The sequence below is a fragment of the Dendrobates tinctorius genome, unplaced genomic scaffold (assembly GCF_039654945.1).
Source record: "Dendrobates tinctorius isolate UK_male_01 unplaced genomic scaffold, ASM3965494v1 ptg000014l, whole genome shotgun sequence".
Classification (NCBI taxonomy): domain Eukaryota; kingdom Metazoa; phylum Chordata; class Amphibia; order Anura; family Dendrobatidae; genus Dendrobates; species Dendrobates tinctorius.
Genome location: NW_027361682.1, coordinates 7132669 through 7156477, shown reverse-complemented (window position 1 = coordinate 7156477; position 23809 = coordinate 7132669). Strand labels below are relative to the sequence as shown.

Sequence of the window (23809 nt, the reverse complement as noted above, 5' to 3'; positions counted from 1 at the left end):
CCACGTGTCACATCCTAATGTAACGGCCTCATGAGGCTAAAATTACATGCCCAGGAAGGGGGGGGGGGGCTGATTGTAGAGTCATTTTATAGCGTGCGCTAACGTTAATTACATTTTTATGGGTGCACTTACGAATTTTCTGCTGCTCATCACGTGGTCTGTCACCGAAGTCATGGTACATCTGGCGACAGATGCGCCTCCATGACGCCTCCTTTCTTGTGCGGTTCGCATAGTTTGCGTCGCGTGGGTCCCATATTTCTGGACGCTCCTGCACCAGCACAATTAGCATCTCCACATTTATGTAAGTGGACGCCATGCTGCTGCTGTACTCCGTGGAGGCGTACTTCCTGGATGTCTGGAGCGCTTTTTGAGCTCATTTGCATGTCTACGCTTCCTGATGATGGATTGGCCCATTTCCTGTTCACCAGCCAAAAGACCTGCGTATTGCTCGCAGGTCACACATGTGTTCAGTGTGTAATCCGTATTTTTTGCGCACCCATAGACTTGCATTGGCGTGCTACGGGCGTAGTACGCTGACAATCGCAGCATGCTGCGAGTGGCACGGAGCGTAGGATACGGAGGAGAAATATACGCCTGGTGCGAGTGACCCCATAGAGAATCATTGGTCCGTGTCTAATGCGTGCTTTTTGCGCCTCTCACGCACCCGTATTCCTCGCCAGTGTGACTCCGGCCTATCAGTTTTGTACATCGTGAGACTGAAATTCTTGCCCACTCTTCCTTAGCAAACAGCTCGAGCTCAGTGAGGTTTGATGGAGATCGTTTGTGAACAGCAGTTTTCAGCTCTTTCCACAGATTCTCGATTGGATTCAGGTCTGGACTTTGACTTGGCCATTCTAACACCTGGATGTTTATTTTTGAACCATTCCATTGTAGATTTTGCTTTATGTTTGGGATCATTGTCTTGTTGGAAGACAAATCTTCGTCCCAGTCTCAAGTCTTTTGCAGACTCCAACAGGTTTTCTTCAAGAATGGTCCAGTATTTGGCTTCATCCATCTTCCCATCAATTTTAACCAACTTCCCTGTTCCTGCTGAAGAAAAGCAGCCCCAAACCATGATGCTGCCACCACCATGTTTGACAGGGGGGATGGTGTGTTCAGGGTGATGAGCTGTGTTGCCTTTACGCCAAACATATCGTTTGGCATTGTTGCCAAAAAGTTAGATTTTGGTTTCATGTGACCAGAGCACCTTCTTCCACATGTTTGGTGTGTCTCCCAGGTGGGCTTGTTGCAACTTTAAATGGCACTTTTTATGGACATCTTTGAGAAATGGCTTTCTTCTTGCCACTCTTCCATAAAGACCAGATTTGTGCAGTGTGCGACTGATTGTTGTCCTATGGACAGACTGTCCCACCTCAGCTGTAGATCTCTGCAGTTCATCCAGAGTGATCATAGGCCTCTTGGCTGCATCCCTGATCAGTCTTCTTCTTGTTTGAGATGAAAGTTTAGAGGGACGGGCGGGTCTTGGTAGATTTGCAGTGGTATGATACTCCTTCGATTTCAATATGATCGCTTGCAGTGCTCCTTGAGATGTTTAAAGTTTTGGAAATCATTTTGTATCCAAATCCAGCTTTAAACTTCTCCACAACAGTATCACGGACCTGCCTGTTGTGTTCCTTGGTCTTCATGATGCTCTCTGTGCTTCAAACAGAACCCTGAGACTATCACAGAGCAGGTGCATTTATACAGAGACTTGATTACACACAGGTGGATTATATTTATCATCATTAGTCATTTAGGACAACATTGGATCATTCAGAGATCCACAATGAACTTCTGGAGTGAGTTTGCTGCACTGAAAGTAAAGGGGCCGAATAATATTGCACGCCCCACTATTCAGTTTTTGAATTTCCACAAAAATGTAAAATAACCAATACATTTCGTTTAACTTCACAATTGTGTTCCACTTGTTGTTGATTCTTCACCAAAAATTTATTTTTGGTATCTTTATGTTTGAAGCATGATATGTGGGAAAGGTTGAAAAGTTCCAGGGAGCCGAATACTTTCGCAAGGCACTGAATATATATATATATATATATATATATACACACACATATATTATTTTTATTCACTTAATAATTAATTATGTTTATATTGTATGCTACAATTAATATATTTTATATATTTTTTATGCCAATTAGTTTGACATACCCTGCCCCACACAGTGTTATTTAATATAACATTTTTTATTTTCTTGATTTTAATTATTTTAATAAAAGTCTTTTGTTTTTAATATGATATATTGTGATATCATGTCTTTTATATATTAATAAAGTAGTTATTACATTATATATTTTCTGGATGAATTTTTTGGGCGGTTTATATATTGATATAGGATATTTATTAATGAAATATTAGTCATACCTTGGTATTTCTTTTCTATATAGGATTTTTTTTTCTATGTGTTCAATGATCCTGATGAATGATTGTTGTGTATGTGTGTAGGAAAAGGGGTAGGTTGTACTTTTGCTAAGGGGCCCCATAATTCATCAAAAAAGCCATTCACCCACACAAAGGTGACCTCATAAGGTCAGTCCCTATCTCTATTGGCTCGCATAGTGGAATTAATTTATTAATCACAGTGTGTTGATGCAGTGTATGTACAGTGGGTACGGATAGTATTCAGACCCCTTTAAATTTTTCACTCTGTTTCATTGCTGCTATCTGGTAAATTCGAAAATGTTCATTTTTTCTCATTAATGTACACTCTGCCCCCCATCTTGACTAAAAAAAAAATGTAGAAATTTTGGCAAATTTATTATAAAAAGCAAAACTGAAATATCACATGGTCATAAGTATTCAGACCCTTTTGTCAAACACTCATATTTAAGTCATATGCTGTCCATTTCCTTGTGATCCTCCTTGACATGGTTCTACTCCTTCACTGGAGTCCAGCTGTGTTTAATTAAACTGATAGGACTTGATTTGTAAAGGCGCACACCTGTCTATATAAGACCTCACAGCTCACAGTGCATGTCAGACCAAATGAGAATCATGAGGTCAAAGGAGCTCAGAGACAGAATTGTGGCAAGGCACAGATCTGGCCAAGGTTACAAAATAATTTCTGCAGTACTCAAGGTTCCTAAGAGCACAGTGGACACCATAATCCTTAAATGGAAGAAGTTTGGGATCAACAGAAGCCTCCCTAGTCCTGGCCATCCAGCCAAACTGAGCAGTCGTGGGAGAAGAGCCTTGGTGAGAGAGGTAAAGAAGAACCCCAAGATCACTGTGGCTGAACTCCAGAGATGCAGTAGGGAGATGGGAGAAAGTTCCACAAAGTCAACTATCACTGCAGCCCTCCACCAGTCGGGCCTTTATGGCAGAGTGACCCGACGGAAGCCTCTCCTCAGTTCAAAACATATGAAAGCCCATATAGAGTTTGCTAAAAACACATGAAGGACTCCTAGACTATGATAAATAAGATTCTCTGGTCTGATGAGACGAATATATAACTTTTTGGTGATAATTCTAAGCGGTATGTGTGGAGACAACCAGGCACTGCTCATCATCTGCCCAATACAATCCCAACAGTGAAACATGGTGGTCGCAGCATCATGCTATGGGGGTGTTTTTCAGCTTCAGGGACAAGACGACTGGTTGCAATTAAAGGAAACATGAATGTGGCCAAGTACAGAGATATTCTGGATGAAAACCTCTTCCAGAGTGCTCTGGACCTAAGACTTGGCCGAAGGTTCACCTTTCAACAAGACAATGATCCGAAGCACACAGCTAAAATAACAAAGGAGCGGCTTCAGAGCAACTCTGTGACCATACTTGACTGGCCCAGCCAGAGCCCTGACCTAAACCCAATTAAGCATCTCTGGAGAGACCTGAAATTGGCTGTCTACCAATGTTCACCATTCAACCTGACGGAACTGGAGACGATCTGCAAGGGAGAATGGCAGAGGATGTCCAAATCCAGGTGTGAAAAACTTGTTGCATCATTCCCAAGAAGACTCATGCCTGTACTAACTCTAAAGGGTGCTTCTACTCAATACTGAGCAGAGGGACTGAATACTTAGGACTGTGTGATCTTTCAATTTTTCTTTTTTAATAAATTTGCAAACAATTCTACATTTGTATTTTTTCAGTCAAGATGGGGTGCAGAGTGTACTGTTGTGAGTTCATTTTCCCCTTCACCGTTGATGTCTGATGAACTCCCTCTGCTGGTGAAGAGAGGTAGTAAAATTGATTGGGTTGAGAAGAACCTGTCATCTGAACAGGTGGAGCCTGATTGGACACCCGGAATCACTGAGTGGATATAAGGCAGCCGACGCCCTACAGGTGATCCTTTCTGCTCTGAGCTCTTGCAACCAGTTAGTCCTGTCTACTGAAAGCTAAGTTTTTGCTCTCTTATTTTTCCATGAGATTTTGTCTGTTTGCTTCGTGTTTTGTGTTCAGCCTGCCTTTGTTGGGATGGGCTGAGCTCCAATTTTGTCTCTGATCAGTTTATATCTTTGCTCTGTTTTCAGAATATACCTGAGTGCTGATATAGTGATTTTGAAGTCTAGCGACTTCAGGGCCTTTTTCCCTATCAGACGGTTGGGACATTTTTGGTAGGGTTTTTTGCGGATTGCAGCCAGCATCTTTTCTGTCCTTTCCTATTTAGTTAGTTGGGCCCCATCGTTTGCTCAACCTGTCTTTCTGTGTTTGTGTTTTCATCTGCTTTTCACCGACAATACATGTTGGGGGCTGTCTATTGCTTTGGGGTCTGCTCTGGGGCAGTTTAGATTTCCCCTTTCTTTAGGCTTATTTAGTTCTCCAGCTGTGAACGAGGGGTCTAGGGCACCGTAGGAACCCCCCACGGCTACTGTTAGTTGTGGTGAATAGGATCAGGGGTCTGCAACCCGATAGCTACCAACCTCTCCGGTTTTCTGGACTTAGTTTGTATTTTTGTTTTTTCCTCCTTCGGTGACTCATTCATAACAGAATCACCAGCCATACCGCAGATTCTAGGGTACTCAATAGCAGGAAAGAATTGTAAAAAAAAAAAAAAGGGAAAGAAAAAAAAAAGTGTCAGAATTTTTTTTTTTTGTGTGTATATTTTTTCCTCTATGTTTTTGAGGCCGTAGGGGGAATTTTTTCTTTTCAATGGAGATGAAGCAATTGTCTGATCGTGTGGAGCAGCTCGCTGCTGAAGTGCGGGGAATTTCCGCCTATCTTGCTCATTCACATGTTGCTGAGCCAAAGATCCCTACTCCTGATGTGTTTTTTGGGGATCGGTCTAAATTTTTGAACTTTAAGAATAATTGTAAATTATTTTTGCCTTGAAGCCTAACTCATCAGGGAGCTCCGCACAGCAGGTTAAAATTGTCATCTCCTTGCTGCGCAGCGATCCTCAGGATTGGGCGTTTTCCGTGAAACCTGATGATCCTATTCTAAATAATGTGAATGCATTTTTTCAAGCCTTGAGGCTGTTGTACGATGAACCTAATGCTATTGATCAGGCTGAAAAGGCCCTGTTGGCATTGAGCCAGGGTCAGGATTCTTCAGAGTTGTACTGTCAAAAATTCCAAAAGTGGGCGGTCCTTACTACCTGGAATGATGGTACCTTGGCAGCTCTCTTTCGAAAGGGTTTGTCAGAAACCGTAAAAGATACTATGGTGGGATTTCCTGTTGCCTCTGGTCTTGACGATTCTATGTCATTAGCCATTCAGGTTGATCGGTGTTTGCGTGAATGCAAAACTGCACGAGAGGTGTTGCCACCTGTTGAACAAATGTCTGAACCTATGCAATGTGATAGTTTTGTCTAGGGCGCAACGTCAGGAGTTCAGAAAGCGTAATAAGCTGTGTTTTTTCTGTGGCGATGCCTCGCATATTATTTCTGTCTGCCCTAAACGAGAGAAACGTTTTGCACATACTTTTGCTGTGGGTGGTGTTCAACCTAAGTCTCTTCTGGCAAGTACTCTGATCTGCTCCCTGTCCACATTTTCCGCCAAGGCTTTTGTGGATTCGGGAGCAGCTCTGAACCGGATGGACTTGGATTTTGCTAAACGTTGTGGATTTCCTATGACACCTCTGCGGACGCCTATCCCTTCGAGGGGTATTGATGCTACTCCTTTGGCGAAGAATAAACTTCAGTTTTGGACCCAGGTGGTAATGCGGGTCGCCCCAGACCATCAAGAAAATTGCAGATTTTTGGTGTTGCATAATCTGCATGATACCATTATTCTGGGGTTTCCCTGGTTGCAAATCCATAATCCAGATTTGGATTGGAAATCTGTGTCTGTGGTGAGTTGGGGTTGTCGGTGTGCCCTTAGTGACGCACCTGTTTTCTCCACCTCTCCCTAGTCGCATGATGTTCCTGACTATTTGGCTGATTTTTATGATGTATTTAGTGAGAATGATTATGAATGTGCAATTGAGCTGAGCCCTGGGTGTAAATTTCCCAAGGGTCGACTTTTCAATTTATCTGTACCCGAGCATGAGGCTATGCGATCCTATATTAAGGAGTCGTTGGAGAAGAGTCATATTAGACCATCCTCTTAACCATTAGGTGCTGGGTTTTTTTTCGTGGCCAAGAAGGATGTTTCATTAAGGCCTTGTATTGACTATCGTTCCCTCAACAAAATTACTGTTAAATATCAGTATCCGTTACCCCTGATTTCTGATCTATTCTCTAGAGTTAAAGGTGCTTGCTGGTTTACCAAGCTTGACCTCAGGGGGGCGTATAATCTTATTCGCATTAAGCATGGGGATGAATGGAAGACGGCGTTTAATACTCCAGAGGGACATTTTGAGTACCTGGTGATGCCTTTTGGGCTCACTAATGCCCCTTCTGTCTTCCAGTGCTTCATGAATATTTTCCGAGACTTTGTGGATAAATTTTTGATTATCTATCTGGATGATATTTTGATCTTTTCCAAGGATTGGGACTCTCATGTGGAACATGTTCGGACTGTGTTCCGGATTTTGAGGGAGAATTCCCTGTATGTCAAGGGATCGAAATGCCTTTTTGGGGTACAGAGGATTTCTTTTTTGGGATTTATTTTGTCTCCGTCAACTATTGAAATGGACCCGGCCAAGGTACAGGCCATTTATGATTGGGTTCAGCCCACTTCTTTGAAGGCCCTCCAGAAGTTTTTGGGTTTTGCTAATTTTTATTGGAAATTTATAGCTAATTTTTCTGGTATTGCCAAACCATTGACTGATTTGACTAAGAAAAGTGCTGATGTGCTGAATTGGTCTCCGGAGGTTGTTTCTTCCTTTCAGGAGCTGAAGCGAAGGTTCACTTCTGCTCCGGTTTTGCGGCAACCTGATGTCTCACTCCCATTTCAGGTAGAGGTGGACGCTTCTGAGATTGGTGCAGGAGCTGTTTTGTCCCAAAAAGATCCGGTAACATCTAAAATGAATCCCTGTGCTTTCTTTTCCCGAAAGTTCTCCCCATCTGAACGTAACTATGATGTGGTAATCGGGAACTGTTAGCCATGAAATGGGCATTTGAGGAGTGGAGACATTGGTTGGAGGGAGCTAAACATCAAGTCGTGGTCCTTACTGACCACAAGAATTTGATTTACCTGGAGTCGGCCAAACGCTTGAATCCTAGACAGGCTAGGTGGGCCTTGTTTTTCACACGTTTTGATTTTGTGGTCTTTTTTTCCAGGCACTAAGAATGTCAAGGCAGACGCCCTCTCTAGGAGTTTCTTTGCTGATTCTCCTGTTGTTACCAAGCCTGCTACCATCTTAGGTGAGGGGGTAGTTCTTTCTGCCATCTCGCCCGATTTGAGACGTGCTCTGGAAGAGTTTCAGGAGGACAAACCTGAGCGTTGTCCCATTGGAAAATTGTATGTTCCTGACCAGTGGAGGAAGAGAGTGATGTCTGAAGTTCATTGCTCTGCATTGGCTGGTCATCCAGGTATTTTTGGTACTAGAGATTTGGTGAGTCGGTCTTTTTGGTGGCCCGCCTTGTCTCGTGATGTCAGGAGTTTTGTGCAGTCCTGTGGGACTTGCTCCCGGTCTAAACCTTGTTCTCGCTCTAGTGGGCTGCTGATGCCTTTGCTGGTGCCCAGGAGGCCATGGACCCATATTTCAATGGATTTTATCTCTGATATGCCTGTCTCTCAGAGAATGACTGTTATTTGGGTGATTTGTGATAGATTCTCTAAGATGGTCCATCTTGTACCACTCCCTAAGTTGCCATCTTCCTCAGTGTTGGTGCCCTTGTTTTTGCAACAGGTGGTTCGCTTGCACGGGATTCCTGAGAACATTGTATCTGACAGAGGAGTTCAGTTTGTGTCTAGATTTTGGAGGACTTTCTGTTCCAAGCTGGGAATTCAGTTGTCCTTCTCCTCTGCGTTTCACCCTCAGATCAATGGGCAGATGGAGAGAACAAACCAGACTTTGGAGTCGTATTTGAGATGTTTTATTTCTGCTGATCAGGATGATTGGGTTTCATTTTTGCCCTTAGCCGAATTTGCTTTAAATAATAGAGCTAGTTCTGCCACTTTGATGTCACCTTTTTTTGTAACTTTGGGTTTCATCCTCGATTCTCTTCAGGGCAGGTGGAGTCTTCTGTCTGCCCAGGTGTTGACACTGTGGTGGAGAGAATGCACCAGATCTGGGACCAAGTGGTGGATAGGTTGTCTCTCTCCCAGGAAAAGACCCAGCGGTTTTCCAACCGTCATAGGACCATTGGTCCCCAGTTTAAGGTGGGTGATATGGTTTGGTTGTCATCAAAGAATATCTCTATGAAGGTGGCTTCTCCAAAGTTTAAACCTAGATTTATTGGACCTTACAAGATTTTGGAGATTCTTAATCCTGTCTCTTTTCGATTGGCTCTTCCTGTTACGTTTAAGATCCATAACGTGTTTCATAAGTCTCTGTTAAAGAGGTTTGTTGAGCCAGTAGTTCCTGTGGTGGCACCTCCTGACCCTGTATTGGTGGAAGGTAATGTGGATTATGAAGTTGAGAAGATACTGGATTCTCACCTGGCTAGACGGAGACTCCAGTATTTGGTTAAATGGAAGGGTTATGGCCAGGAGGATAATTCTTGGGTCCCTGCATCCGATATTCATGCCGAAAGATTGGTTCGTGCTTTTCATCGGGCCCATCCTGATCGTCCTGGTGGCGTGGATGAGGGTTCGGTGACCCCTCCTCAAGGGGGAGGTACTGTTGTGCGTTCATTTTCCCCTTCACCGTTGATGTCTAATGAACTCCCTCTGCTGGTGAAGAGAGGTAGTGAAATTGATTGGGTTAGAAGAACCTGTCATCTGAACAGGTGGAGCCTGATTGGACACACGGAATCACTGAGTGGATATAAGGCAGCCGACGCCCTACAGGGGTGCTGGTGATCCTTTCTGCTCTGAGCTCTTGCAACCAGTTAGTCCTGTCTACTGAAAGCTAAGTTTTTGCTCTCTTATTTTTCCATGAGATTTTGTCTGTTTGCTTCGTGTTTTGTGTTCAGCCTGCCTTTTTTGGGACGGGCTGAGCTCCAATTTTGTCTCTGATCAGTTTATCTCTTTGCTCTGTTTTCAGAATATACCTGAGTGCTGATATAGTGATTTTGAAGTCTAGCGACTTCAGGGCCTTTTTCCCTATAAGACAGTTGGGACATTTTTGTTAGGGTTTTTTGCGGATTGCAGCCAGCATCTTTTCTGTCCTTTCCTATTTAGTTAGTTGGGCCCCATCGTTTGCTCAACCTGTCTTTCTGTCTGTGTTTGTGTTTTCATCTGCTTTTCACCGACAATACATGTTGGGGGCTGTCTATTGCTTTTGGGTCTGCTCTGGGGCAGTTTAGAAATCCCCTTTCTTTCTTTAGGCTTATTTAGTTCTCTGGCTGTGAACGAGGGGTCTAGGGCACCGTAGGAACCCCCCACGGCTACTGTTAGTTGTGGTGAATAGTATCAGGGGGCTGCAATCTGATAGCTACCAACCTCTCCGGTTTTCTGGACTTAGCTTGTATTTTTGTTTTTTCCTCCTTCAGTGACTCATTCATAACAGTGTACATTAATGAGAAAAAGATGAACTTTTTTGAAGTTACCAAATGGCTGCAATGAAACAAAGAGTGAAAAATTTAAATGGGTCTGAATACTTTCTGTACCCACTGTATATGTTTGTATATTTGCCACAGCGCATTCATGGACCTGCACATCAATTTACTACTAAAGGTTTGCGGTCTCATTTTTTATTTTTTGTGGGTTGCATTGAGGGGCTTGGCCGCCACCAAGGCTGTACACCTGTATCCTCCCATCTTTCCCAGAAAAGGTTTGTTAAGAGCTAGGCCTGGGTCCCACCTCTTCCCCATTTCATTTGAGGCCTGGTTGGGCACAAGGAGAGGTTAGGGACTATCCAAATTGAATTCACCTTCGTTGGATGGCTCACTATTTTACATATACAGCAGTTGTATTCATTAATAGCAATGTGCTAATGCACAGTATATGTATATAATAAGTCACCCTATTAATTGAAGGAGAGGAGCTGGGTCTTAGATGGCAAGTTTCCCGATCATGTAAACTAGCGTCTCTCCATGGCCAGTGTCAAATCGAGCAGAAAAGAGCCGCATCAGACAACCCATTTAATCTGCAGTTATACATTTTACAGTATATAAATATTATATATTTTATATACATGTTTCAAACATAGGTGTATTACAGTATATGGATACTAATTGCTTTTCAATGACAAATAACTGGTAATTCAGTACATGTTCTTATCACCTAATGTTCTAAATTATTTTCCCTTTCTCTATGTGATTTTATAGTGAATTGCATTTTTACAGTAAATGTCAATAAAATAATAATAAAAAAACACTACTTCCCTGTGTGAGTTCTTTGATGTCTAACAAGATTAGTTTTCTCTGTAAAACATCTCCCACATTCTAAACATGAAAATGGCTTCTCCTTTGTGTGAGTTCTCTGATGTATGACAAGATGTGATTTTTCTACAAAAAATTTCCCACATTCTGAACAAAAAATGGCTTCTCCCCTGTGTGAATTCTCTGGTGTTTAACAAGTGTACATTTCTCACTATAACATTTCCCACATTCTGCACAAGAAAATGGCTTCTCCCCTGTGTGACTTCTTTGATGTGTAATAAGATTGTATTTCTCTGTAAAACATTTCCCACATTCTGAACATGAAAATGGTTTCACCCCTCTGTGAATTTTCTGATGTCTAACAAGATCAGATTTACCATTATAACGATTCCCACATTCTGAACATGAATATGGTTTCTCCTCTGTGTGAATTCTCTGGTGTATAGCAAGATGTGATTTCTCCACAAAACATTTCCCACATTCTGAACAAAAAAATGGCTTCTCCCCTGTGTGAACTCTTTGGTGTATAACAAGTTTGGATTTCTCCCTATAACATTTCCCACATTCTGTACAAGAAAATGGCTTCTCCCCTGTGTGAATTCTATTATGTGCTACAAGATTTGATTTCTTACTAAAACTTTTCCCACATTCTGAACATGAATATGGCTTCTCCCCTGTGTGAATTCTATTATGTGCAACAAGATGTGATTTCTGATTAAAACATTTCCCACATTCTGAACATGAAAAAGGCTTCTCCCCTGTGTGACTTCTTTGATGTTTATTAAGACTGTATTTCTCTGTAAAACGGTTCCCACATTCTGAGCATGAATAGGGCTTCTCCCCTTTAAGAGCTATTTCATACTCAACAGTCCCTTCACTTTCATTTTGCACATTGGTCTTTGATGAAACAGGAGAAAGGACCTGTTGAAAAGGATTGGATAACAGATTTTTTCTAAGGGTTTGAGGTGTAACTGAAACAATGCCATATTCTTCACATGGATTTGGTGTGACTCCATGATCATCTGCTGCAAAATCAGGAAATATCAGATGTCCCTTTGAGCTTCTGGTACATTTATCTGCTAAGAATAAAACTGATTTTATTATTTTTCAATTAAACTGCATTGGAATTATATTAATATTTATATTCTTATTTTATAACATTTTTATAAAAAACTAAGATTATCAACTGACTAAGAGAGTAGATCACAAATTAGAGCCCGATAGATTATGGTATTAAGCTACTATGTTGGTTCTCTCTTGAAGTTACCTTTTCCATGGTTCATATTTCACTTTCCTTGTAACCAATCATTTAAAGTTACCGTACTTGTTTACTAGAGACTCGTATGGGCCTGTAAGTCACTGCTATCAGGTGGCATCCATCTCATACCCTCTGTAATAACTACAGTATATGCAGTCTGGCACAGTGCAAGGCAGAGGGGAGGAGGTAGGAGATACAATCGATTTGGAGCAACTGTAAAGCGTTCTTCTCTATTGTTTGAATGGAACTAAGGAATAGATATAAGGGAAAAAGGCCTTTGTACGCTTTCTACGTGATGGCAGCCAACAGAAACATTACATTGTATCGCAAACATATAAATACGAGAACACTTGGGGATCGGAGAAATCATTTTTAGCAGTGTCCTATGTAGGTGATAGTTGCCAGTCCCAGATTCTTTCATAGATTATCTAATTTAAAGGCTATAAACACCCTTGAACACAAAGATCAGAGAAAGCATATGTGATTAAGTTTCTGAAGTTAGGAAACTTGAAGTTATCTGTTTCTTTGCATTGAATTGTCCTCATCAGAAACCCTCAACGCATTAAAGCATTTTTTTCACCTATTTTATGTACAATCTTTTTCCTCTAGGGGGTTCCCTGTGCTGATCACCTTGTATGTTTTGATTTATCATGGACTAGCACAAGACAAGCTCAGCTCCCTCCACAAGCTATGTACCCACAATCTAGAAGTAGTAGCATTTTGGATGCAGCGTATTGTCGCTGGGTCCAAAACGCTGCATTCTATTGAACACAGGTAAATTCGCATATGTTCACTGAACTGCATTCAATACATTCTATTTACAAAATTTCTGCTTTTACGGAGACTAGCGTCTAGTGTCTCCGCAAGAGAAATTGACATGCTGTGGTCCGGAAAAACGCGCTGCATCTCAGTGTCCGTGGGTGATCCGCAGGCGTACATACGCGCATAGTGGACATGGAATTTCTTGAAATTTCATCCACTATGCTGTAACATCTGGCCTCTGCAGTTTTGAAGCTGCATAAATACGCAGCGCCAAAACCGCAGCAATTCTCAATCGTGGTCACGTACCCTCATTCTCCACTTTCCATGGTTGTTATCACAAATTGGAAGTTATTCCAAATCTTAAGAAAACCCTTTTAAGGAGAACGTATAACCGACAGGGACACAACTGGATATTATTTTCTTACATACAGATGCAACCCCCCCTTCACCACCTCAGAATGAGAATGTAGCCATACACTTCAATCAAACATCCATTTTTTGAATCTATACATTAAATCCTTCATGACCCAGCCTATTTTGACGTTCTGACCTGGCCATTTTTTGCAATTCTGTCCAGCGTCCCTTTATGAGGTAATAACTCAGGAACGCTTCAACGTATCCTAGCGATTCTGAGACTGTTTAATTGTGCCATATTGGGCTTCATGTCACTGGTAAATTTAGGTCGATAATTTTTGCATTTATTTGTGAAAAAAAACGGAAATTTGGCAAAAATTTCGCAATTTTCAAATTTTTATTGTTAAACCAGAGAGTGATGTGACACAAAATAGTTAAGAAATAACATTTCCCAGATGTCTACTTTACATCAGCACAATTTTGGAAACAATTTTTTTTTTTGTTAGGAAGTTATAAGGGTTAAAAGTTGACCAGCAACAAAATTTATACAACCAATTTTTTTAGGGACCACTTCACATTTGAAGTCACTTTGAGGGGTCTATATGGCAAAAAATACCCAAAATTGACACCATTCTAAAAACTCCACCCCTCAAGCTACTCAAAACTACATTCAAGAAGATTATTAACCCTTCAGGTGCTTCACATGAACTAAAGCAACGTGGAAGGAAAAAATGGACATTTTAAATTTTCCAACAAAAATTTTCTTTTAGCATCAATTTTTTCATATTCACATGGGTAACAGGATAAAATGGATCCTAAAATTTGTTGGGCAATTTCTCCTGAGTACACCGATACCTCATATGTGGTTATAAACCACTGTTTGGGTGCACGGCAAGGCTCAGAAGGAAAGGAGCGCCATTTGACTTTTTGAATGGAAGAGTCCCTGTGTGCCTAAGCATTGGATCTCCCCCAATAGTGACCCCATTTTGGAAACTAGACCCTCCAAGGAACTTATCTAGATGCATAGTGAGCATTTTGAACCCCCAGGTACTTCACAAATTGATCCGTTAAAAAAAAAAAGTATTTTTTTACAAAAATCTTCTGCTGTGGCTAATTATTGGCTTTAACAACTGAATGTTTGTAGAACCAGCGAATAATGTACAGAGATTGGCCCTGTATTTATTTCTATAAGGGAAAAAAGTGCCATTTTAATTTTTCTTGTTAACCCCTTTCTGCCATTGGACGTACTATCCCGTCCATGTGTCCTGGGACTTATTGCCCATGGATGGGATAGTACGTCATGGATGATCAGCCGAGCTCACAGGGGGAGCGCAGCTGATCGTGGCTGGGTGTCAGCTGATTCTCACAGCTAACACCCGGCACCCACGTTGCTTTTTTGATGCAGAATATTCCTGAGCAGAAACGGACACCCTCTTCCCGGGAAAACGCATGCGTTTTATGAAGTGCCTTTGTAAGCGTTTTTGACGCTTTTGTTAAGCGCTTTAGCATGCGTTTTCCTATGTGTTTTTGCAATACAATTGTATGTATGCGGAAACGCACGCGTTTCAGCAAAATTAATGAACATGCTGCGATTTTTCCGCTAAGCGTTTCCACAGCAGGAAAAAACGCACCATTAGCACTACATGTGCGGATTCAATTATGATTACATGGGATGTTTTTCTTAAGCGTTTCTGCGTTAGAAGCGCACGTCTAAAAGCGCAGCGAAAATGCTTAAAAAAACGCAAGTGGGCACACAGCCTAACCCCCCGGAACACTGCGATCAAACATGATCGCAGCATTCCGGAGCAAGCAGAGGTGCTGACAGCCCCTCTGTCTTTGGATCGGAGACCCCACGGCATGACGCTGGGTCCCGATCATTGCCATGGAGACCCGATGTCGTCATGACAACATTCGGGTATCCAGACCTGAGAGACTTCATGTCATGCGCAGTGATGGCCAGGAAGACTCTCAGGTCAGTGTAATAGAAACTGCAGCGCTGATAGTTCCTATAGCATGCAGATCTGCATGCTATAGAAGTGATCAGCCTGCAAAAAATGAGTGTCCCATAGTGGGAGGAAGTGCAAAAGTAAGAATGAAATAATAAAAATTTAAAATAATTGTAAAAATATATAAAAAATAAAAATAATAATAAAAAATCAATATTTATTCCATCAATATATAAATATTTGAATAAAAAAATGTAAGCAATAAAAGCACACGTTTAGTATTTCCACGGCCGTAACGACCTGACCTATAAAACTGTCCCACTAGTTAACCCCTTGAGTGAACACCGTTACAAAAAAGCAAAAAAACAATGCTTTATCATCATACCGCTGACTAAAAAGTGGAATAACACGTGATCAAAAGGATGGATATAAATAAACATGGTACCGCTGAAAACATCATCTTGTCCCGCTAAAAACAAGCCGCCATATAGCTCCATCACCAGAAAAATAAAAAAATTATAGCTCTCAGAATAAAGCGATGCAAAAATAATTTTTTATATAAAATAGTTATGGTATAAAAGCTCCAAAACATAAAAAAAGACATAAATGAGGTATTGCTGTCATCGTACTGACCCGAAGAATAAAACTTCTTTATCAATTTTACAACACACATAACGGTATAAATGCCTGCCCCCCCAAAAGAAATTCATGAAATGCTGGTTCTTGTTCATTCTGACTCCCAAATATCGGAATAAAAAGCGAACAAAAGATGTCATGTGCCCGAAAATGGTACCAATAAAAACGTCAACTCGTCCCGCAAAAAACAAGACCTCACATGACTCTGTGGGCCAAAATATGAAAAAATTAAAGCTCTCAAAATGAGGTGATGCAAAAACAATTTTTGTAATAAAAAGTGTCTTGTCTTTTAGCGTATGACAGCTGCCAAACATAAAAATCCTCTATAAATAGTAAATCAAACGCCCCTTTATCACCCCCTTAGTTAGGGAAAAAAAATAATATAAAAAAATATATTTCCATTTTCCCATTAGGGTTAGGGTTAAAGTTAGGGTTAGCGCTAAAGTTAGGATTATGGTTGGGAATAGTGTTAGGGTTAGGGGTGTGTTGGGGTTAGGGTTGGCATTAGAATTGGGGGGGGGTTTCCACTGTTTAGGCACATCAGGGGCTCTCCAAACGTGACATGGCGTCTGATTTCAATTCCAGCCAATTTTGCATTGAAAAGTCAAACGGCGCTCCTTCCCTTCCGAGGTCTGCCGTGCGCCCAAACAGTGGTTTACCTGCATATATGAGGTATCAGCCTACTCAGGACAAATTGTACAACAAATTTTGGGGTCCAATTTCTCCTGTTACCATTGGTAAAATAAAACAAATTGGATCTGAATAAATTTTTTTGTGAAAAAATGTTAAATATTCATTTTTTTTTATTAAACATTCCAAAAATTCCTGTGAAGCACCTGAAAGGTTAATAAACTTCTTTAATGTGGTTTTGAGCACCTTGAGGGGTGCAGTTTTTAGAATGGTGTCACTTTTGGGTATTTTCTATCATATAGACCCCTCAAAGTGACTTCAAATGTGATATGGTCTATAAAAAAAATGGTGTTGCAAAAATTAGAAATCGCTGGTCAACTTTTAACCCTTGTAACTTCCTAACAAAAAAAAATTGGTTCCAAAATTGTGCTGATGTAAAGTAGACATGTGGGAAATGTTACTCATTAAGTAATTTGTGTGCCATATCTCTGTGATTTAAGGGCATGAAAATTCAGAGTTGGAAAATTGCAAAATTTTCAAATGTTTCGCCAAATTTCCATTTCTTTTTTTTTTTTTACAAATAAACGCAAGTCATAGCAAAGAAATGTTACCACTATCATGAAGTACAATATGTCACGAGAAAACATTCTCAGAATCACCGGGATCCATGGAAGCGTTCCAGAGTTATTACCTCATAAAGGAACAGTGGTCAGAATTGTAAAAATTGGCCCAGTCATTAACGTGCAAACCACCCTTGGGGGTAAAGGGGTTAAATAAAAAATTATATTATGGTACCTTTTTTCCACACAAAAAAATCAATGTAAATACTTTTACGCCCAAAAATTACAAAAGTATTCTCAGAGTTATCCCTTAATTGGCTATTGGGTTTATTAAATTCATTTGTAAACTTGACTGAAGAAGAAGCCTCTGTGCTCTGAAAGCTCACAAATATATTTTTTCTGGTTAGCCAATAAAAGTATCACTCTGAGAATACTTTTGTTATTTTTGGGCATAAAAGTATTTACATCAATTTTCCTTGTTGAAAATTTGCTGGTAAAAGTGTGTTAATAAAAAGAAGCATAGGCAATTTTTCTTAGTGTGTTTGTGCAATTTTTTTTGTTGCCAGTAAATTACACATCCAAAAGTCTATGAAACAAACCCTAAAAACATTCAACATATAATTGTAGAGGCCAGTGATTGGGTAGAATTTGTGATTTCTCTGGACACTACTCACCTGTGCGGTTATCTGTAGGAATCTCCTCTTTACACCGCTCATCACCCCTCACATATGTCCCTGCAGTATTAATAAAGGTCAGATCTCGACCCTGAAATAAAGAATGTATAAGTCACAGACAGATGGAGAAGTCACTTGACATGAATTCTCAGAACAGAAAGATCATAAATTAACAGGACGACCAAAAATGACAGCAGTAATCATCACATAGCTTCAGGTCTCCGGTATAAATCCAACCTGTCGGCTCCTAATTCTAACCAGCAGTCTCCATAACCAGAAAATTGTGAAATCTGGATACCATCTAATGTCTACGGTCAGCTTTATCCTGTCATCTCCACCTGGTATAAAACATGCAGTGAATGGCCACATTACTAGAGACACCCATCTAGTATCCGGCTGGATCTCCATTGGCGTTTAGAACCTCAGCGATATGTCTAGTCATAGATTCCTCTTGGTGGTGAAATTATTCAGCAGAATTATTGTGTCGATGCTCATACATTAGATTCTTGCAGTTGTAGATTTGATGGAGGGTCAGACATGCTCCAAACAGCCTTTTGTACGTTTTACCAGAGATTCGCTTTACTATTAAGACTTGGGGACTGTGAAGGTCATGGGAAGCAAGAAATTTTCACCGTCGTTTTCATGAAACCAATCAGATACTATATGTGTTAGGAATCTGTATCCTGCCATACATATGCAGAGATTCAGATCCTCACATTTGTCTCCAGAGGCTAAGTCCTTTCAGCCAGCTTCTGAGCATGCTCGTGGAATGAGCTCCCATTGGAGTTCAGGAGTCAGGTGCTCAGGTCCTGCTCCTGATTCCATTGGTTCAGCTGAGGGCTCTGGAGATTTCCGGCAGGTCCCATACGCTATAAAAAGGCGCATGGCCGTTCCGCCATGCGCTAGTATTCTCATACTTGCTGCTGTGTGTTTGGTATGGATGCTTGGACTGGTGGATGACTTATTATGAAACCCCTTCCCTCTGATATTACGATTGTGTGAGTGATTGGGCAGCCGCCAGTAGCAGCGCTAGCGCCAGCGCGCTCCAGCTATACCTTTTCAGCAACTTAGCGTCTGCATTGCGCCAGCAGTTTGCAGCGTCTTGCCTGCGGCCCTCGACGCTCTGCAGTTGCAGCCTATACCCGCGCCGCAGTTGCGACGTCTCGTGTCTTAACAAACGGTAGGTCTAGAGGGAGTAGTCCTGCTGCCGAAGGCTACTTCTGTGACTGTAAATACCGTGACACTTTTGCTGAGACTCTGTGAGTCTAAAAACAGACTCAGCGTTATTACACATGTATGTATGCTTGCAGCTCTGTGGGTGAAACAGAGTTTGTATGTGCTTGCAGCTCTGTGCGTGAAACAGAGCTTGTGTATGCTTGCAGCTCTGGGAGTGCAACAGAGCTTGTCTTTGTGTTTGCAGCTCTGTGAGTAAAACTGAGCTCACTCCAGCATTACTTTATATGTCTTTGTGCTTGCAGCTCTGTGTGTTCAACAGAGCTTGCTTTCTGCATCTGGGTCTCGTCCAAACCCTGTGCACTTCCCCGCCTGATAGCTCTGCAACCATCTAGCAGCGGTTTTACCAACTACCGCACGGTGGACCCCGAGAGGTGAACGCACTTTATTTATAATTTTATTTAGTGCGTTCCACCGCTCATAACAATTTGATCCTTGTGACAAATTCTGACCTTCCAATAAAGATAATTTTTCTATTCTCTCACCCCCTATAGGTAACAGTTAATGCACATCCCCTAGTCCTCTGTAAGGTCCCTGTATTAAATAAGTCTTGTGCCTCTCCTTTGTCTTGACCACAAATGTTTTTAAACACAGATTACCTATGAGGCGCCTTTTTCCTATGCTAAACAAAGACATTTTCCTAACCCTTCATTAAAAGACAGACGTAGCCTCCAAGAGTGTTGCAATTAATGGAGAAATAAAAGCTGGTAAAATAAGTAAATGTGAACAGTATTCTCATCAGAATGATTTTCTATATCGTCCTTGGATTCCTTTGATAGGATGTCTTTAAATGCTTGCCAAATCTAGGCTAACAATAAAGATTATGCCTCATTTGAACACACTAAGATCTCTTGATTTTCCCATTCTACTGTGGATTCACACTGAAACTGATAATCAGAAAACTGAGAAATTCATTGCTCAGGAAATCATTTCTATATAGGGAACGCACTGATTGTGACGCAATCATTATCTCTAATAAATCAGACATTTAGGGTACAAATCAAGACTGAACCCAAGACCTTTACAGCCATCATACACATCATAGGGGAGATTTCATGACACCTTCTCTCCATCTACCTAGTGAAACTGAGGAACATTGGGATTTTCTTGTTTACAGTCCTGTGAAAGAAGAGGACGGGGACATCTCCCTGGTGTTCTCCTCTCACTAGATAGAACTGTTCATTAAAGTATTATTTTTTACATGGTGCTGTAATCAATTTTTATATTTCATTACATTTGCTCTCCATCTACCTGATGATCCTGAGGAACATTGGGATCTTCTTGTTTACAGTCCTGTGGATGAAGAGGATGGGGACATCTCTCTGGTGTTGTCCTCTCACTGGATAGAACTGGAGGAAACACATACAGGGACTGAATTATTTCTTTACATATAGATAATTACAGGCCATGTGTATTTAGTGCTGTCTATTACCTGGTGATGTGAGGGGCTGGGGAACCTCCATCATGACGTCCTTGTACAGCTCTTTGTGTCCTTCTAAATACTCCCACTCCTCCATGGAGAAATAGACGGTGACATCCTGACACCTTATAGGAACCTGACACATACAATGATACCGTCACCCCCCGATCCCTCCATAGCGTTACTGTATAATGTCCCAGCATTCCCAGCAGTGTCACCTCTCCAGTCAGCAGCTCAATCATCTTGTAGGTGAGTTCTAGGATCTTCTGGTCATTGATGTCCTCATGTATCAGGAGGTGAGGTGGAGGCCCTGTGATTGGGCTCATGGGTCTTCCCCATCCCTCAGACACAGGGGCCTGACAGCGCTCACTACAGGTCTTCACTACTGTGTAATCCTGGTTATGGAGAGACACATTAATAAATCTCACTACAGACATTTCCAGAGTCCTCACCTCTCCAGTTCTGTCTATCTGTTATTCCCATAGATAAGAATGATGTAATGTGACGTCATCAGAATCTCTCACCTCTCCAGTAAGCCGGAAGAGGATCTCTAGGGTGAGGTGTAATATCCTCGCCGCCATCTTGTCCCTGTCCCTATCCATCCTTGTAGGGTCACTCAGAATTCTCTTATATAGAAGATCTCCACTGAGAGGATCCGATATTGTAGGGACCTGAAAGGGGAGAAGATGACGATTTCACATCATAAAGATCCCATGTAAGAAATTTTCCCGCAGCGCTCGTGCTGACGTCAGAAACGTGAAGTGAGTTCATTGGCTGTGAACTCGTAGGACCTGTCTGATGGCACCGCAAGCAGGGAACTTTCATATAGGTAATAGAAGTTCACAGGGAGACACTGGTCACGTGCTGCTCAGTCTCTCTGCTGGATAACAGGCTGTATGGTCGCATCATGCAACCTGCCATCTAGATGTATCAGAGCTAGACCCGTCGTGGGACAAAAGAATTATCAGCATCTCTGTGGAAAGGTGAGGAATATTGTTTTTTATTTTTAACTCTTTTGCAGATGACGAGGGCATTGGGGGAAAGAGATGTCATAAGTATGGTTTAATTGAGATTTATTAAAGGAGTCTGTGTCATTCTTTCAATTAAAGGACTTTTTTCTGGATGTCTGTGTTTTCAAACAATGTGACTATGGGGTTAGTAATGGGGGCATCCTATTGACTCCTTTCCATAAGTAACCTCGGGGCTTGATGTCACCTGACAATACAAAGGTGACAACAACCCCCCACTACAAGGCAAGTGGGAAGAGCGAGGATAAATGCCAGAATTGGCGCATCTTAGAGATGCACATTTTCTGGGAGAGCTGATGTTTTTAGCCTGGGGGGGCAGTATCCATGGACCCTTCCTAAACAATTAATGTCAGTCCGTAGCCATCTGCATAGCCTTTGCTGGCTATTAATTATAGGGGGACCCTATGTCATTTGTTTTTAGGGTTCCCCATTTTAATAGCCAGTAAAGGCTAAGTATACAGTTGTGAGTAGTGTTGAGCATTCCGATACTGCAAATATCGGGTATTGGCCGATATTCGCGGTATCGGAATTCTGATACTGAGTTCCTATACTTTTTGCATATCGAATACAGGAATCGGAAGTTCCCATAATGCTATGAGCCAGTTTGATTTGATTCAGCCAATGAGGAATCCTAAGAAGTGTGGGCACATCCTGTTAGGCATGTAGGCATGTTAACTAATGGCATGGCTGTGATTGGCTGCTGAAATGATGTCATCATGCACTATAAAAGCCACCACCGCCGCCGCCATTTTGGGTTCACTCTGCTGTGAATTCAGTTAGGGACAGGACGCTGCTGTTTTGACTCTGAGGGACAGTTTGAGATAGCGATTTGCTATAATGTGCTTTACCCAGGCTACTTTAGCAACCGCTGTGTGAAGCTTTGTTTTGCCTTGCAGCGCTGTTCACAGCTGTCTGCAAGGTCTGTGTGTGTGAGTGCAGCTCACGCTGTAGTGTGTTCTGCAGCCACCTCTGGTTGTAGTCCACTCAGCGTGCGTCACTGCCTCATACATAGTCCTTTTTTGTTTTATTGCTGCTCATTTTTCCTGATTTCTCCTATTAGTGTGCTTCCATCCATATCCATCTACATTGGTTGCAAACACTATATAGGAGTAGATAGCGGAGCCTTTCTGCAGCCTTTCAGTGCTAGTGCACAGTTCTCTGCACTGTTCACGGCTGTCTGTGAGGTCTCTGTGTGTGAGTGCAGCTCACGTTGTAGTGTGTTCTGCAGCCACCTCTGGTTGTAGTCCGCTCAGCGTGCGTCACTGCCTCATACATTGTCCTTTTTTGCTGTAGTGCTGCTTATTTTTCCTGAAATTCTCCTATTAGTGTGCTTCCATCCGTATCCAGCTAGATTGGTTGCAAACACTATATAGGAGTAGATAGAGGAGCCTTTCTGCTGGCTTGTGCCCTGCAGCCCCAGCCAGATTAGTATTAGCAAATTTATTTATTTTTGGAGCCTCATCTATTGCATTGTAGGTTACCTTCCTGCATTGTAATAGCTACAAAAAGTTTGTGATACTATCGCTTTTACATCTTTGGTCACATCCTTTTTTTTTGGTGAAAAAAAACACGTAAATAAAGTTCACCAAACACTCCACTTTACAGTTGTGTGGGCCACATTAGCTCATATTAAAGTGTAGTCCACACTTTGTAAAATTAGTGTTTCTTATACCTGTTAGCAGCTGTTCAGGAATAAGCACACTAAGCCCTTAGCACTTTTCTGCCTATCTTTATCAGTCTACCAAGATGAAGAAGGCAGGGAGTAAGGCACGTGGTCATGGGCGTGGAGTTTCAGCAGGGAGTGGACATGGGGATTCGGTGCCTGCTGTGGGCACCAGTGACTCAGCATCCCCCAGTTTTACCAGGGAACAGTCCTTTATGTGCAGCTTTGTAGGAGCTCGCCGAACCCCACTGCTGCGGGACAAACAAATTGAAGCCGTTGTCGGATGGATGGCAGCTAACGCATTGACTTCAATTACTTCCACATCCTCTCGGGTCCAGAGTGATGAAGAGCAACCATCTGTCTCTTCACCACCTGCCAAATTGCCAAGGCAGTCACAGAGCCCTGGACAGGAGCCATCTCTACTTCTGTTCTCTGAATCTCTTGGCTTGAAAAGAGGGGGGCCAGCCAAGCAGCATTATAGAATGTGAAGAAGAGGGAGTATGCAGTGATGCGCAGCTGCTTTGTCTCTCTGAATCTGAAGAGGCGGGTGGGCCAGTGCCTATGGTCAGCACACCTTAGTACGCATCTGATGATGAGACTCAGGTGCCACTTTCTGGTGCGTACTGTGCTGGCGAGACTACCCAGGAGAAGCAGGTGTTTGAAGAGGGTAGCATAGATGATGAGGTCCTTGACCCATCATGGCGTGGGGAACAGGAAGGTGGTGGGAGCAGCTCTGAGGAAGAGATTCCCCGAATGGCCAAAACAGGAGGGAGAGGGAGGGGGAAGACTTGGTTGCCTGTAGCCTCCACTTCGGCACCCATTAGGAGCATTCCTCTTCCAAAACCCAAAACGGGCGCTCCCGGGACTTGCAGTG

At 42.1% G+C, this 23809-nt stretch overlaps 1 pseudogene; it reads right to left on the bottom strand.

Annotated features, from left to right (window-relative positions):
- Positions 1-23809, bottom strand: part of LOC141074205 (uncharacterized) — a 93503-nt pseudogene that overhangs the window by 55067 nt on the left and 14627 nt on the right.